Source organism: Hyla sarda, chromosome 6 (genome assembly GCF_029499605.1).
Source record: "Hyla sarda isolate aHylSar1 chromosome 6, aHylSar1.hap1, whole genome shotgun sequence".
Classification (NCBI taxonomy): Eukaryota; Metazoa; Chordata; class Amphibia; order Anura; family Hylidae; genus Hyla; species Hyla sarda.
In genome coordinates, this window is record NC_079194.1 from 244,200,101 (window position 1) to 244,213,042 (window position 12,942).

Consider the following 12,942-nt stretch of genomic DNA (forward strand, 5'->3'; position numbering starts at 1 on the left):
CTCCCGGCGGGGAATTTAAAAGTGAAAGTAAAAAATACACCGTACATTGCAGCGGAGCAGAGCATACCGCCCGCTCCCCTGTTTAATTACTTCTGATCATCGGGTCTCAGAAATTAGACCTGGTGCGATCAATCCTTCAGCCCATGTACTACAACCCCCATCACGGAACAGGAGTCTTTTCCGTGATGGGGGTAGTAGTACAACACTAGTGTAGCCTCCCTAGCCACCGACAGACTCCTGCAGCTGGGGAACTACTACTCCCATCATGTAAACAAGTCTGTTCTATGACGTGAGTAGTATTAGTCCCGGCTGCTGGAGTCTGTAGGCAGAGGTGTTAAAACGGCCATAAAATAACGGTAGATGACGGATGTTATGGGTCTTAACGGATGAATATGCCCGTTATTTTGATGGACATTATTCAGCCGGTAGCACCCGTTCTTTAATCCGTTATTATACATCCATTTATTAATTATACAATACAGAAAATGGATGTATAATAACGGATGAATACTCATAGTGATAAAGCAGCCCAAAATGTGACTCCATTCTTGGGTGTATAAAAATGTATAAAGCCACCAAAAAAAAAAATGTTAATGTACATTTTTAAACAGGGATCAATTTTTGTGGGCAGACAGGGACCTAAAAATCTAGCTGACAATAATAAAAATTTTGAAAGGTACCATTTAAATGTAAAAATAATAATAATTTTTCTATGATTCATTTTTTATAGTTTTTTTTATTAGTAACATATTTTAACATTGTGTTTAATAAAGTGTGTGTATGTGTGTTTCACTTTTTTTTTCTCTGTATTTTACAGTTTTTAGGTAGTACTACTATTCCCAGCAGGGAACAGACTGTTCCAAGATGAAAGCTGTAGTACCTGTACTAATAGACAGATCACCCCAGGTGTCACTCCTGATACCCGATGCGATTGTCCTTTCTATTGCAGAGATTGAGCGGCTTTCTCCTGCGCTCGCATCTCTGCACTATACTCCGGCCGGCCAGTGATGTGAATAGAATTCACATCACTTATTCATATTACCCGCAGATGGTTCCTGCCGCTCACAGCTCTCTGCGGGAATTATGAATAATAGGTATATATACTGCTACAATTCAGGGTAAATTCTGCTTAAGGACAGTTCATGATCTTTACGGGGCAACCTGTAGATGTCATGGCATGTCCTGCAAGATCTACTGAGGTTGGTATGTTGGCAAGCTAGCAATGTTTTTACACTCCTTTAAAAATAAATTAACTTCAGGTGAACTTTTGACTTAGTGAATCCCACTTTATGATCATACTTTCTGTATAATGAATAGGTAATTCAATACAGTATGTTTAAAAGGTCAATCATGACATACTGGAAACATTTAGCTATAAGGTAACCATAGTTATCCACCCACAACTGCTCACCTTAACAAAAACCTCTGTGTCTATTCACTGTTATGTTATGTTATGGCTCTATTTATATGCTGCCTATGCTAATCTTTGACGCCTAGTCATACTGCTACCAGAAAACATATTTCCAGGAGACCTGACCTAGGATTATTTTCCAGGTAACAGTTTTCCAAAACTGAGTATTTAACATGATTTGTTCACAGTTTTACACATAGGCCTATCTATGATGTTAATAGTCCACCGAGATATATAACAATAAAAGCAGATCTGAAACTTTAAAGGTGTACTCCGCCCCTAGACATCTTATCCCCTATCCAAAGGATAGGGGGATAAGATGCCCAGCAGCGTGTCCCCCGCGATCTCCCTGCTGCACCTGGCGTTCGTTTACAGCATTGGGAGCAGCACCGGAGCACCGGAGGCTCGTGGCATCACAGTCACACCCTGCTTGTGACGTCATGGCTATGCCCCCTTAATGCAAGTCTATGTGAGGGGGCGTGATGGCATCACGAGCCTCTGCCCCGCATCGCCAGTCATCCGGCACAGAGCAAAGTTTTTTCCATGCACCGGATGTCTGGGGTGCCACAGCCGAGATTGTAGGGGTCCCCAGCAGTGGAACCCCCAAGATCAGACATCTTATCCCCAATTCTTTGGATAGGGGATAAGATGTCTAGGGGCGGAGTACTGCTTTAAGGTCCTGGACCTCAGTGCAAAATCTATATAGTAACCCTTTACCGATTGGATGCCATTTATAGCACTACTGTCTAGTGTAGTTTGTCCTCCATTTAGGTGATTTAGGTTGATTTGCCATTTCATAGAGCAGTACATAGTAAAATAAATGTAAGCAGCAGTGTTGAGGGCGAATATTCGAATTGCAAATTTTCACCGCGAATAACGGCACTTCGCGATTTCTCGAATATTTAGAATAAAGCGATATATATTCGTAATGACAAATATTCAGTTTTTTTTTTCACGGTGTGGAGTGTGATTATTTTGTATATGCGAATATCCGAAAATGTGCAATTATCGGCATTTCCAGAGGACACTGATCCCTCTCTTCTTTTAGCTTGTGGGCCAATGAGAAGAATGCAAATACAGTTGTCAGAGGTTGGCAACATCCCTAGCAACCAATAGGAAAGTTGCCCACAGATAGTTACACAAATTGACTAGCCTGCTGTGTGATTCTCAAAAGTCATTTGATGCTACCTTGTAACCGTGGGTGGAGTATTTGGATAATCCCTCTTGATTCTGTTAGGTCACTCAGATCTCTTTCTCTACTTCCTTTATCTTTTCCCCATTCCCTTTCCTCTTTTTCTCTCCCACTTTCTTTGTCCTCCTATTTTGTCTGGTTTGTCTTCCCTCGTGTGTCTGTCTTTGTAGTATGTATCCTCCGACTCCATCAGAACCTTTATTCACGTAACATGTAGTAGAAATATGGTTGTAGCGTGGACTCCTCCTCTTTGCTTATATATAGAGAATTGGTCTATTTGGAGTTACCCCCAATAGCAGCTTGGCGGACCGCTGCCGCAACTGGATTGTGGTTGTGGCCTTGCTAAGAAAGTAAGCTGTTGATCTGATATATATTAAGCCTCGCTCAACGAACCCGTTGTAATTATGAGCATCTTGTATAACAATTGATCTGTATTTTCTCATGCTGTGTTATTTTTGATAATTTTATTGTTCATATTTTTCAAAATGTAATAAAGCCTTTTGTAAAGAAAGATATAATCGCGCGTGCGCACCATGCAAATTTCATTACGAATTTTGCATGGAAAAAAAGTGAACAAATATGCCAAGTTCGCAAACATAGGACGAATATTTGTCCATATATTTGCGAAATATCGCAAATTCGAATATGGCCTATGCCGCTCATCACTAGTAAGTAGTATACCTTTAAAAAATATCACATGATCGGTCCTCAGCAAAAAGACCAATACCTTACTATCAAGACCTTCTGAAAAATCACTAATAAACCCTCTGTTGTCTGTCCCTCAGCCACTGCCTTATCTTTTCAACAATATGGGAGTCCAAGTTCAAAGACTGCAGTTTATTGATAAGTCAAAAGCCTTACTAAAATTTAGATAAGCGATGTCTACTGCCCCTCCGCCATCTATTATTTTACTCACCAAAAAAAAATTAAAATCAATAGGATGTCAGGCTTACTGGGCTATACCCGGTTTCTTCCTACTACCCTTTTCTGTGAATGGGGACAACATTTGCTAATTTCCAATCTTCTGGGACAACTCCTGTTTCCAGTGATTGGTTAAATAAATCTGTTCACTGTTTTACTAGTACACCGCTAAGCTCTTAAATACATTTGGGACTATTCTATCAGCCCCCTGTGACCCATTTCTCTTTATTTGTACAACCTCTTCCTCTGTAAACACATTTATCAAATGATTCATTAGTGTCCCTCCCTAACTAAGGTCCTTTTCCTTCATTTTTTAGAACTGAACAGAAACGTATTCATTGAGGCAGTCCGCTAGCACTCTATCCTCTTCTACATACATTCTTTCTTTTGTTTTTAATTTCACTATTTCTAGTTTTAATTTCCTTTTTTTATTTATGTGTCCGAAAATGTCAAACCCATTTTTTCTGCCTGTGCATAAGGGGCTCTTACTAATTCCCCACCTACTTTCCCTTGGTGTCCTCCCCTCTTTCCCCCAGCACTACTGAGACTTATTTCAAATTCTCTTAGTTATCCATGGAAACCAATCACAGCTCAACTTTAATTTTACCAGAGCAATATCAGAAATGAAAAGTGAGCTCAGATTGTTTGTTATGGGTAACAAAAGTCTTAATTTAAGCTTGATAAATCTTAATTTTATTACACACATTGGGAATAATATGTTGATCCTGAGAACAAAGAAAAACTGCATCCTGGTATGAATGAACGACACTGTACATGAACTCGGCAATGTTCAGAACCCCTATAGCAAAGGGATGGATCACTGGTTGTGCCCATGCAGGTAGCTCCATATATTCCCAGCCTTCAGACCCTACCAGTCAGCATCTTATCCCCTAACCTATGAATAGGGGAAAACTATTTTAGATGAGACTATCCCTTTAAAAAAGCTTTTAGAGCAAATGTTTCTCCTCTGACTAGTAGACACTCCTTCTTGGAGATTGCACTTGAAGTGTAATGCCCTTACAGTGTGGACTGGAGACAACCTGATGGGTGAAACTCTCTAAACTTTGCAGTGATCACTGCACTTATGGCCAAGATCTGTCTCAGATTAGATGTTTCTTGCAACTGGTACAGGATATGAGACTTTCTTGAATCGGCTTTCACTTTGACTTGACACAGAAAAGGCCTGAACTGAATCAAGTCCCTATAACTAGGTATATGTAGTTTTCTGTGACTGAATAGTCTATCTAGCAGGAGCAGAGCTACTTTAAATAGATGTTATACTTCTCTGGCTAGAGCCATACTCAACTATTTTAGGTCCAGCCCCCTGCGGAGAGGAATTAGCATAGGCCCATCCCTCAACCTCCTCCCGTAGCTTCTGCATAGAAGCTGATTGGGGAGCGTATCATGTGACCAATGATTCACACATAAAGAAAATGCAGCAGTTTAATCCTTATTTGTCTAATATACCTCAATGTCTACTCAAATACCAAAGTAACAAACAGAAACAGTTATGCAAGTGACACATTAACTTCTTCCATTTCTTCCTGACCCAGCATTTCTGGGACATATCAAATGGGCTTACAATTCCTGAAATTCTAGGTTGTTGTACTGATTTTATTGTATTTCTTCTATTTGTGAAAACACAGTGGGGCCACATTTGTGATGTTGTGATGACACGGAGGTGCAAGGAATTCTTATCACTTTGTGACACCAGGGCACTGTTAGCCTATACACGGTCTGAGGTGAACCCAGCTTCTTCTGGGCCAGACCCGGAGGTAAGAAACACATCATTACAGATAACTGCCTTTTACTGAGCAGGTGCAAATGGTATTATACACAGTACAGAGCAGAGCCCTGTTGACTTGCTGAGACTTCGACCACTAGATTCATACAGACTTTAGACTGAAAAACTTCCCACGCTGACTAGGGTTCTGACAAGGACTCACCACTGTACGGGGAACACTTGCAAAATGGCGGGGCTGACTTGAGAAGATATTTTCTGTAGGCTTTCCTCAGGATTCTCCACATTCGACTTCCACCTCCTCTCCACACTGTACTCAGCCCACTGAACAGCTCCAGAACTGGGGCGACTCCCCTGCCCCCTTCACTATACACTGGTCAATTTAGGGGTTCCCATTGGGCAGACAGAGTCACCTGGTTAACATTGCTACTCTCTCTCTTAAAGGCATAATACATAAGTTATATAATGCACAGTGAATGCAGTAAGTGTTATAAGGTGCTGTAACATAACATAATAAACATTTTTACAGTGGGCCCAACACATGTGTAGCAGGCATGCCCGAGGAGATCCACAACCCACAGGGACACCACAATGTCACCTGTTCAAATGCATAGGCCATTGTAACATCACAGGATGATGTCACAATAACTGTGGCCCTACATAAGCTGGACTCAGTAGGAGACTGCTCATAACAAGAGCATGGGCATAGGGGAGTGAGGATGCAGGGAGATGCCAAACTTTGTTATGCTGTTAAAACACAAACACTTTTAAATTAATTTTTTGCTAAGTTTTTAGATGTGCTGCCCTTTACCAGAACAGAGGAATATATTGAACATTCTGAATAACCTATATGATAAAAATAAGAACATTTTCCAAATAAATAAGCATGCAGTATTAAATATAAATATCCATCAATTTCTTGCAGCCACAGTAATTCAGGCTTGGCATTGCCTTCATTGCTACCGGGAAAGTATTTAAAGGGCTTATTTATACAGCTACAACAGTGGTGATCAGGACATAATGCCCTGAAAACTCTCTTTGAGGTTGAAGGAACTTTCCTTGCTATGATGCCCCAGTTGGCATTTTCCAGTTTGAATGAATAGTTCATTTAGTGTTTGACATTAAATAACCACCCAGTTTGCCCTTTACACAGTTTGTTGATTTTAAGCCCTATCTCAGTTACAGACTGGGTTTGTTTTAAAGGGCCTACCCCAGGGGTCAAGTCCTAAAAAATGTGGAAACTCACCCAAGATTTCCATCCACACCCATAACCACTCCATCAGCCATACCCAAGCACACCCAACCTCCTTCACATATTCAATATTCTCCCACTGCTGTTCACTAAGATTACACAAAACAGAACACCACAAATGTGCAGTATAACATTCTCCATAGAGCATCAATGGAGTGCTGGTCCACTTGCTTCAATTTGGGGAACATTTCTCCCCCATACTGGTGATCAGTAACATGAAAGACTAATAACAACCACTATCATTACCACAATTGTCCATATAAATGATTTCAGTGCAATTATATCCAGTGATGCCCCTACATAATGACTAAATTATAATGCCACCCCATAACCACTATTATTACCACTACAAATGGTGCAAGTGATTTCAGCGCAGTTACATCCAGTGACTCAAAGTCTAAACATTACTTTGTTGTTTACTTTCTCTTCTTCACCTAGCCCTGACAGGTATGGCTTCTCTGACTGTAGATCTTCTCTTTCCTTTTCTATCCAGCCCAGACAAAATATCATGATGTCTCCTGATAACTGCAGACTTTACCAATATGTGTTGGCCTGGTACAGGATTGCACCACTGTACCCTTGCACCACTGTACCCAGTACCCTATGTATATTCCAAAGTGTCTGTGTTGTATAGTGTATTGCATATAAAATGTGTTATGCCTTTAAGACCTGTTGTCATGTGATTGTAACCCAAGAAGGTACCAGTGACATGTGACCTACAGGGTGTAACCAATGGGACCCCTCAGAGTCTCCCCCTTATAAGCCCTGGATGGGGCCTCTGCTTTCTTTTTCTGCTTAGCTGAGTTGCAGTGAGGTCAAGTCTTGTCAGAGTGTGTCTGGAGTCCAGAAGAGGCCTAAAATCTACCACGCAGCCACGGATCCACAATTCCACTACCCCCAGGTCCAAGTCAAAACCTGTTAAGCTACAGACGGGATATAGTCAGTCTCAGTCAAGTCAGTCGAAGTCCATCTGTCTCAAGTCCACGTGGCTCTGCAGCAAACTGTCCCAGTCCATCAAGTCCTAGCAAGCCCTGTGGTCTCAGAAGTCACTGGTCACCTATGTGCACCTTGCCAAGATGTATAGACTGTTACATCTGTCTGACTCAGTAAAGCTGCTGTTGTTCTGTAACTCGGCGTCAGAGTCATTATTTGCCCCCGTGCCAGGCCAAGAATCCAGTGGTGTACCTTCGGGTGGTGTAGAGGATAAACCATGCCCTGGCGCCACAAATACAAGGGGTTAATGCCATCTGCCCCTAGGGTAATTCCATCTGCCCTCATCACACCCTCACCACAAAGACATCTTTTGTCCCTCATTTCTGCAGTTATCTCCTCTTATAGCAACCCAACTCCCATCCTTTACATTGCCATCCTGCTACCACTAATACTGCATCTGCTGCTGCCCCAATTTCCATGCATGCCTACAGTACTGCCCAGATACTATAACCAAGTTTGATAGTGCCTGAGTTTGGGGATCAGGATCACAATGGGGGGTGACTAAAGTGTAAAATGAAAATGTTCTCCCAAAATTCAAGCCAACCCACAGAACTGGTGGAATCAAACCACTAGGACCCCCACTGATCTTGAGAATGGAAGTCCCTTGTCCTCTGGGGGAATAGAATAGTAGTGAATTTGATCCATTTACCCAGAGTCTCTGTTCTCAATATTGCTGAGAAAGAAGAACCAATGTACCTTGGAACCCAGAAGACCCGAGTGCACCAAGAACCTCATTTACATATTAGGATTTGTAAGAATATCCCGGGAACGGCAGCACCTAGAAAGATAAGATAAGGTAACCACCATTTTGATCAGCGTCACTAACAGACAATACCAGCAGGATGGTGTTGGTGACACTGTTGTCAGTTTCCTTATAATCTTGGGAGACAGAACCAAAATCAATCTGAAAGACTTCCACCCTCCACACACTGCTCCCCATGACCCCTTATCTCAATTATACTGCTCCCTATATACTGATCCCTTTACTGCTTTCTATATCCCCCTATTTCTTGCTCCAATGACCCTCTATCTCAAATACACTGCTCCCTATATACTGATCCCTATCCCTCCCGATATACTGCTCCCCTTACTGCCTTCTATGTCCCCCCCCCCTATTTACTGCTCTCAATGACCCCCTATCTCACTCAATGCTCCCTATATACAGCTCCCTATTTCACATGTACTTCTTCCTATTACCCCCAAATACTTGTTTCTATGACCCTCTATCTCAGATATACTACTCCCTTTGCCTCTTTCTTACTAAACCTTGCAGGACCTGATGAAATTATTGCAGGTCCTTAAAGGTCCAGAAAAACTATTAGTGCTGGTCTATGGGCTCTGTGCAGCCCAAACACCTATGGGACACATTCATATTACTGCATTTTGGCAAATAGCAATAATATGAGTGTCGTCCCATAGATGTTTGGGCTGCACAGAGCCCGTAGACCATCACTTACACTCTTACTGGACTTTTAAGGACCTGTGATGACATCATCAGGTTCTTGCAGGTGCTGTAAGAGAACACAGGAGGAGGTAGTCCCTTAGGCACTGAGTACTGGGGGAGGGCAGTGCTTTAGTAAAAGGGAGGAGTGGCTTACCTTAGCAGAGTGCCTCCTGTTACTGATTTTTACTTGCCCGCCTGCTTGCTCATAGGCAGAGATTCATAATTCCCTCATACAGCCCCATATACTGAATTTTTTTTTATAGGGGGATAGAAACCAGCAATTTTAAACAAATGTATTTGTTTAACCCCTTAAGGACCGGAGGTTTTTCCGTTTTTGCATTTTCGTTTTTTGCTCCTTGCCTTTAAAAAATCATAACTCTTTCAAATTTACACCTAAAAATCCATATGATGGCTTATTTTTTGCGCCACCAATTCTACTTTGTAATGACGTCAGTCATTTTGCCCAAAAATCAATGGTGAAGCGGGATAAAAAATAATTGTGCGACAAAATTGAAAAAAAAAACGCTGTTTTGTAACTTTTGGGGGCTTCCGTTTCTACGTAGTACATTTTTCGGTAAAAATGACACCTGATATGTATTCTGTAGGTCCATACGATTAAAATGATACCCTACTTATATAGGTTTGATTTTGTCGGACTTTTGGAAAAAATGATAACTACATGCAGGAAAATTAATACGTTTAAAATTGTCATCTTCTGACCCCTATAACTTTTTTATTTTTCCGTGTATGGGGCGGTATGAGGGCTCATTTTTTGCGCCGTGATCTGAAGTTTTTAACGGTACCATTTTTGCATTGATAGGACTTATTTATCACTTTTTATTCATTTTTAAATGATATAAAAAGTGACCAAAAATGCACTATTTTGGACTTTGGAATTTTTTTGCGCGCACGCCATTGACCGAGCGGTTTAATTAATGATATATTTTTATAATTCGGACATTTCCGCACGCGGTGATACCACATATGTTTATTTTTATTTTTATTTACACTGTGTTTTTTTTTTTATTAGAAAAGGGGGGTGATTCAAACTTTTAATAGGGGAGGAGTTAAATGATCTTTATTCACTTTTTTTTTTCACTTTTTTTTTGCAGTGTTATAGGTCCCATAGGGACCTATAACACTGCACACACTGATCTTCTATGTTGATCACTGGTTTCTCATAAGAAACCAGTGATCAACGATTCTGCCGCATGACTGCTCATGCCTGGATCTCAGGCACTGAGCAGTCATTCGGCGATCGGACAGCGAGGAGGCAGGTAGGGGCCCTCCCGCTGTCCTGTCAGCTGTTCGGGATGCCGCGATTAGCCGCGGCTATCCCGAACAGCCCGACTGAGCTAGCCGGCAACTTTCACTTTCACTTTTAGCCGCGCGGCTCAGCTTTGAGCGCGCGGCTAAAGGGTTAATAGCGCGCGGCGCCGCGATCGGCGCTGCGCGCTATTAGAGGCGGGTCCCGGCTTCACTATGACGCCGGGCCCGCCATGATATGACGCGGGGTTACTGTGTAACCCCGCGTTATATCAGAAGAGCAGGACCAATGACGTACCGGTACGTCATTGGTCCTTAAGGGGTTAAAAAACATATAAGCACCCACTGGGAAAACACTAAATTGCCTAAAGATTGCTGTTTTATTTTCAATTTCCAGATACATATATATTTTTTTAATTGCGCCGTACATTTTATGGTAAAATGAAAGGTGTCATTACAAATTACAATTGGTCGCGCAAAAAACAAGGGTCTGTGGATAACAAAGTAAGAGAGTTATTGCCCCCTAAAAAACGAGTGGGAAAAAAAGGAACACAAAAATTATAATTGGTAATGTCCTCAAGCCAAAATGGGCTGTGTCCTTAATAGTGTTGCTCGCGAATATTCGCAATTCGAATATTATTCGCGAATATCGCATATTCGCGAATTCGCGAATTTCGCGAATATAGCGCTATATATTCGTAATTACGAATATTCGTTTTTTTTTTTTTTTTTTTCTTCACAGTACACATCACAGTGATCATCCCTCTCTGCTTCCAGCTTGTGTGGTGTAAAGAAGACTGTAATACTACTGTGTGAGACTGGCGTGCGAAAATTCGCATATGCGAAAATTAGCATATGCTAATTTTCGCATATGCGAATTTACGCGCGTGTTAATTTTGTATATGCCAATATTCACCTGTGTTAATTTTCGCATACGCGAATATTCGCATATGCGAAAATAAAACGAGACTATAACGAATATGCGAATATTCGCGAATATATGACGAATATTCGTCCATATATTCGCGAATATTCGCGAATTCGAATATGGCCTATGCCGCTCAACACTAGTCCTTAAGAGGTTATACTTGTAATATCTGTCATACATTACTAACTTTACCAGTTTTCTACTGAACAGGGAAGAAAAGATCAGTCAAAGCATGGTCAAGTAGTGCTTTTTTTTGGGGCAATGTACAGCACTCACTGAATTGTTTCTGAATGTGGTCACTGTATGGCATTATGTGGGCAATTTTTGTCACTATATGGGCACTGTTTGGATCTACAGGAACGGAATGTCAAAATTAGAACCAAGGCTCTGTTTAGGGAAAATATTGCTCTGTGTGCGCTAAGCTATGTGCACTCTAGGCAATGTTTGATACTAAAAGTATAAATTATTGATCTCAATGTTATGATTAGCTCAATGTTATAAATTATAACACTCAATTAACACTGTTTATTTTTAATATATTTGTTTCTGTTTTAACTAGGCAACCTTACCCCCAATATTTGTGCAGTGTCATCTATCTCTTCCAAGCTCAGCTGTAGTTACATATACACAGAATGCTGATAAAAAAAAAAAAAAAAACTTCTGTGATCACGTTGTCTTCCTTTATTTGCTGTGTGCCGATTATCTAGTGTCCTGTGTGATGGAGCCTGACACTGCTTTGCTGTGTATAATAACTACAGTAACGGGAAGAAAAGGAAACAGGCTGCCCTGTGCCACACATAAGACTCTATAGTGTAGGTGAGGGTGAATATCAAAGTCACTGATCTATATAACTTTCTGAAATTATAAGGGGAGATTTATCCAAATCTGTGTAGAGGAAGAGGGGTGCAGTTGCCCATAGCAACCAATCAGATTGCTTCTTTACATTTTCACAGGTCTCTGTAAAAATGAAAGAAGCTATCTGATTGGTTGCCATGGGAAACCGCACCACTCTTCTTCTGCATAGTTTTTGATAAATCTCCTCCATAAAGGACTTGGAGCAAGTGCAGGGAGGACTCAGTCCCCTTTGTGTTTAAAAATCCAGAGGTATCATGCAAAATGTAGGTTGCATAAATATTCATATCAAAAGGGGAAATAGGAGGAAGATGGAAGAAAACCTATGTATCAACTAAAAAACAAAACTAAAAAACATTTGTCCGGCATCTGGCATAGGTGAACTCAGCCTAGATCTGGACGCAACTGATGCCACAACCAATGACAAATTGTCATCAGTTGTATGGCATCCAGCATCCATTGTTTTTGGATGCAAGCTGCGTTCCCCTGTCCGATGCACTCTAGAATGTTTAACCATCCGGCGTCAATATTGGAACGCTGGATGATTGTGATCTATCCCATTCAAGTGAATGGGATCAGTTCTAGCATCAGTTTCCCTCTGGTGCACGCCGGAGAAAAACTATACCGGACTCCTGATATATGTGAATCCAGCCTTACCTACTGCCAGAATCAGTTGGGGTCTCCTTGATGATTCCTCCTCCAATTGCTGGCAGCATACTTCATCCCCTAACTTGATGTTCTGTCCAACTGATTACAGGAGACTGGCTCTATTATAGTATATAGAACCCATCTCCTGCACCAAGCTAGTGAGTAAAGCATGCTACCGTGCACTTCATCCGGTTATAACTGATCAGTTGGTGTCTCAGTACTCCGTATACAAATGATATGAAACAATAATGTAAAAAAAATATATAACACAATAATAAAAAATTCTACCCCATA

General features: G+C 41.2%; 1 long non-coding RNA gene across 1 annotated transcript in view; it reads left to right on the plus strand.

The window, feature by feature from the left end:
- LOC130276884 (uncharacterized) overlaps nt 1-11,802 on the plus strand; it is a 38,634-nt gene extending 26,832 nt beyond the window's left edge. Inside the window, exon 3 of the long non-coding RNA XR_008845278.1 lies at nt 11,708-11,802. This is a non-coding gene — a long non-coding RNA (uncharacterized LOC130276884). The remainder of the gene's footprint in view (nt 1-11,707) is intronic.
- Nucleotides 11,803-12,942: the final 1,140 nt, after the last annotated feature.